The sequence below is a fragment of the Vicugna pacos genome, chromosome 4 (genome assembly GCF_048564905.1).
Source record: "Vicugna pacos chromosome 4, VicPac4, whole genome shotgun sequence".
NCBI lineage: Eukaryota > Metazoa > Chordata > Mammalia > Artiodactyla > Camelidae > Vicugna > Vicugna pacos.
Genome location: NC_132990.1, coordinates 55,055,780 through 55,061,779, shown reverse-complemented (window position 1 = coordinate 55,061,779; position 6,000 = coordinate 55,055,780).

Here is a 6,000-nt window from a genome sequence, read left to right as displayed (position 1 = left end):
ATATGATATGTTATCACTCATATATGGAATCTTAAAAAAAAAACACAAATGAACTTATTTATAAAATAGAGACTGACTCACAGGCATAGATAACAAACTTATGATTACCAGGGGAGGAAGACGATGGGAAGGGATAAATTGGGAGTTCAAGATTTGAAGATACTGAATACTATATATAAAAAAGATACACAACAAGTTTCTTCTGTATAGCACAATGATATTTGATATCTTGTGGTAGCCTATAATGAAACAGAATATGAAAATGAATATATTTATGTATTTTTATGACTGAAACATTACACTGTATAACAGAAATTGACACAACATGGTAAACTGACCATACTTCAATTTAAAAAATCACAGTAAGTGAACAAACTGTTATTCAAATCTGCATTTTCTAACTTTATATCCATGCCCATTTTTTAAACTACATGGTTATTGCCCTCCCAATATTATGCAGGTTGTCTAAGGAGTGGGAATAAGGCATCTTTTAAAATAATGCTCTTCAGGTGATTCTAATGTGTAAGTGAGGAAAGGCCTCCCCATTCAGTGGAATGCTTCCAAATTTTAGTGTACAGAAGAATCACTTGGGAAACCTTTGTAAAATATTCTCAGTCAGTGGATCTGAAATGCATTCTAAAATCTGAATGTATGTTTCCAAGTGCTGCTGAAGCTGCTTTTCTACAGACACATGAAAAGCAAGGCTTTTTAAACCATCTCTTTCATACCATTGGAGAGTGCCGTCAGTGCTTCAATTGTTTGTAGGATAGTAATTGAATAGCAGACAATAGAAAACTAAACATTTTGGCAAAACTTGGACATAAGACTTATGCGTAAGTGTATCACAATTAGTTTTGAGTTTAGATGTTAGACATTCAAGCAGCCAAATTACATGCAGAAGAGTCTGTCTTTTATTTCTGTCCATGTGAAAGTAACTCCTCTTCCATTTGCTGAATTTGCAATTAGGGTCAATATTTTCCAAAACAGGAATTTGAGGTTGTCTCAAGCATCTGAGGTGTGCACTGTAAAGCATAAGAAAATGACTTTAATTTGAAAAAACAAATTGAAGGAGTAGATATTAGTAGATGGCCTTCTTCTTTATAATAAATAAATCAAAGAGCATAACTTTGAAAACATCCTTTCATCCTCAAGATACTCTACATAGCTTTAAAAAATATCTCTGGAGGAAAAGAAAATTATCCAACTGATGAGTTCCTACTTAACTACTTTCAAACAGTGGCTATATTCTGGTGTAGGATCTGCCATTTCTCTCTGTGAGAGTCATTTGCCAACAGGTTATGCTGCTTTCTGTGAAAACTCATTTACAACGGTGAGACAATTTAACTGGCATAATAGAATATTTACGCATGTATTGGCTATGGAAAGAAGGTCTCTCATACAGTTCAAGGTGCACCCTACTTTGTAGGCATGTTTCAAAGAGGATTGGAAGGGCTGGGTAGGTCAGGATCTACTTTTACTTGGTATTAAGATTAGAATTTGGCTGACTGTAGGTGCACATATCAACGTACTCTGAATCTGGAAATACATTTCAGATAGATGCTTTGAAAGAACATCAGTTGTCTGGGGTCTATATGTTATGAATTTTTGGCAGGGAAGATGTGAATTAGATTAAGTGCCCTCTTTCTATTCAGAAACATTTTCTAAAAGTTGATTCCTATTTGGAAATTACTTGCAGAAAATAATTATGGTTTACATTTGGTATCCTAATAGCCCCAAGATAATTGCTGCAAAAATTTTTTCACTTGCAAACGTTTCTATGAGATACTGCCATTCTGCTTTAATGTTTTCAAATGGAGGAAGAAAGGATAATGGATAATATAGAGGAAATTATTTCATTACTTTTGCAATGCTAGTGTAACTTTTAGGAAGCAAAAACACAGTTGAATAGTCTTGTTCCTGAAATTTTTTCACCATTTAACTTTACTTCCCTAAAATGGAGTCCCAGTATCTGAAATAGGAGAATGAAAATTTTTTAAGATTTTGGAAAGTTTCTAATGAAATCGCTTTCCATGGTAGCTGTATATTGGATGATTCTATTTTTACTAGATCTTTGCCATTATTGGAGGTTATATTTTAAAATAGTTTTCCATTCTTGGCTAATTCTAGGGGAATTGTTAAATAATCATAGTACACTCACTTGATGGGCCATTACATCCCGATTAATATGACATTTGTGAGGAACTTCAATTAACACGAAAAGATCTTTAAATTATGTTAAAATGATTAAGTGAAAAGAGAAACAAAATGGTTGCAGCATTTTTTCCAAAACCAAAATTTAACCAAGATAACCTAGACAGTACAGAAAGACTGGAAAGAAATGTCTAAAACATTAATGGTTATCCTAGAGACTTTCTATTTTTCTGAGTTATCCAAATTTCTAAAATAAATATGTGTAAAGGAAAAGTATAATTAAAAAGTGCGATTATGTTAGTAAGATTAACTCAGAGAAAAAAATGTTAAAACAATTTAAATAGCAGAAGAATTAGGTGTCCAGAGACTACCCACTGAGTCTGAGTTGTACTGATGTGCCTTGTCCAGTTATACATAGGAACCCACTATTTCTGGTAGACCTAGAGCATTTATAATCCCTGCTCTCAAAATCTTTCATGTATCAGTGTGTATTGTTTTTAGGAGGTAAACCAAGAGAAAGAGCTTAAGTTCTTGACTTAATCATATATTCTCAAAAGGGATTTCAGATCATTGATAACTAGAACAGAATTGTCCCTAGAAGGTGAAATTTTTTTGTCTCAGTGGCCTAGATCCTAGCCTTCCTCTGATCTCTCTCTTCCAACTCCTGTTCTTTCATAAGAAATAACTACTGTGGTTCAATGCTCTGAGACTTCATCCAGGAACTTTTTTAGTGTTGTAATAGACCTAAAGGAAAGTTTGTGACCATTTATTAACCAGGTCATAAGTCAAGCTGTCTAATTTTTTAGAAAGACCTCTTTCTGGAAGTTTTTTGTTTTGTTTTGTTTTATTGACTTGGCTTCTTAAAAATTTAATACTTAAAGTACTAAGATTTATGAATGAAAAACAAATAACATCTATACTCTAAATTCTCACTAGTGAAAATAATTGTTATCCTAACTAGTTCTTCTAAAAAATGAATTAAGACAATTGATATTGTTCAAAGATAAATGGATTTGCCAACTATCAATTTATAGATTTTATAAACTCTAATCTTCTATTAACACCATGAGGCAAGATGTGTTATTTTAGCTCACAAAGAGAAGAGTAATTTATAATATGTGAGATCCTAGTCTGTATTGGACACTTCATATGGTTTTTATTGTTTAATTTTCAAAATAACCCAAATATTATTGTGAATTTTTTAATGATGAGGAAATTAATTTGAAATTTCAAATGTTAAGTACAATTCTCAATATCTTGTCATTGACAAATACAAGAACTATGATTTAAACCCTTTTCTTTATGATCTGCAAATCCCCATTTTTACCACAATGTCAATGTTTACTTATTTGTAAAGTTTTTATGAAGTCACAATTAAATATAATGCACTCAGCTTTCATCAAGAGTCCATTTGGTAAATATACAGATAACATATATGTTTGTCTCTTTTGAAAACTTTGAAGACATTCATTGTCTTCCACTTATGAAGAAATTATCCACAATAATGAATTCAAATGAAAAACATGCCCAAAGTTTCTTTCAGGTTTAGTGTGGAGAATTAAGGTCTAGGTCAGTGAAGTTTGATTAATTATATAAATGAGAAGTCAAAAAATTTCAGTATTTTTTCTTTTACCTTGGCATCCTGGAATTCAGACTAACATTCATAATTACTTCTGCCCTCTGTCACATTTTTGTTTCTAATTCTACTTTTACTATAAATATTTTTAATTACATGTTTCCTCAAACTCTTATTGAACCTAGTTTATGTATGAATAATATATAAATCACCATGGTCTTTTTCTAGCATGAATACTTTTTACTTAAGGTTTTAGTGAACTCAGTACTTCTTGATATTTGAATACAGTAGCCATCAGCCTATTGTTTATAAGGGTTTGTTGTATTGCAAATAACTTTCTCTTCCTCACTAGTCTCTTCTATAGAATATTTTAGAATTTTAAAAAATTAGTATCCTAGTCCTAGAGATGATGCCTTTGTTTCTGTATTTTTTCCTTTACATATGTTTAAATGTATATACATATTTTTCAAAATCCCACCATCAACTCAGAAGTCACCTCAACTCAGAAGTCTTTCAATTTATTGATAGGATGTTTTTCTTTTGAAATAATTTGAATAAAAACTTTTCTCTTTATCTTACCTTCTGGCTTGGTTTTAAAGTCATCCATATCACTCCATTCTATTAAGTAAAAGGAAAAATTCCCAAGAATATGAATTTCATTTGCATTTTTCAGATGAGACCAGAAAGTTCTCAATTTGAAAGATAGTTGGTCCTTCCTCAAAAGAAATGTGACAAAGAACAGCCAAATTAGGCAGTTTGTCTGTACATGAATATTCCTAAGAGATATCAAGGAAATAAAACATATTTTTAAAAAAGATCAATGACGCAACTCTAGTTTCCCATGATTTGTCTTAAAGTTGACATTTACTCAAGAGACTCAGCTTCTTTTGGAAGTTAGTTTAGCACTTATTTTTGGAAACTTCTTTAGTCCCTAAAGTTCTGAGTAAGAAATTCAGGATTCTCTAGAGATAAAGTTCTTGACTTCGACTTGTCCAGGAGATCCAATTATTTTGACTTAAAGAAAACCTCCTCCAGTCTTACATTTCTTGGAATATTGATTGAATCTGTCTGTTTGATGGCCTCAACATAAATTGGAGCTGAAATCAGAATATGTCCAAAAGTTCTCAAAATAATTTAACTTTTCAGAAGAATTTTTTTCTTTTTATTCCACAAATAATATTAGGTCAGTCCTAATAAAATCCTAAATAAGTCATTTTACCTTTTAAAACTATTTTATCTTTCATATTTTTTGTTAATTCTCAACCACACACAAATAATTTTTCTTTATATTAGTATAATTATAATATGAATAAATTTTATTTAGCATTTGCCATCTCAAATCAATAATTTTCTGTGACTTTTCAGTCTTTATAGTGTTCTTTTTTAATATTTAAAGAATAATCTAACCTATAATTTTAATATTATTGTATATTTTAATGTGTGTCTAGTATTTTGAGATTTTGATCTAATGATCATTGATATCTAGTTATCAGGCAATTAGTCTGCTTTTCTTCTATTGAAAATGAGTTAAGGGTAATCTCTAGAGATAGGACTATAGGAATTGAGAGAATCTTAGTACTCAAAACTATTTTTCCAAAACTTAACATTTTACAATGCTATTGCAGTATTTGCACACTGTATTTTTTAAATACATTTTATAGAACCAGGGAAGGTGTTTATTCTTTCCAATTTTTTGTAAAACATTACTTTGTTTTAGTTTTTATTTTTATGATTGCTAATTAGATTGATCATTTCTTCTATGTTTTTATTACTTATATTTTCTTTTTTATTATGCACCCACACCCTTTGCTTAATTGTGTCTTGGTATTTTGATACTTTTCCTCTTAATTAGTATGAACTCTTAATAGATTAACACTTTGTTTTTCAAATTTCCTGCAAATACTTTCCTGATTTGTGGTTTTCCTTCTTATTTTTGACATGCTATTTAAATTTTCATTAAGACTTTCATATTATCTCTGAAAACAATGAATTAAACTTTCTCCTTTTGTTTGTTTTTGTTTCATCCATATGATAACTATAGTATTTTATGTCTACTGCATGGAACACATTAACATTTTTAAAATATTAACTAATTTTTCCAAATACATTATTAAATCCTTTTTCTGTTATTCATTCACCAGTTATTTTTTGAGCACTTGTTATAGGTCAGGCACTATGCTTAACATTGGGATGAACTTGGACGTAATTGATAGAAAAATATAGTTTCAAAAAGTTTTGAAGAGAAACATGAGACACATTATACATCATAAAAG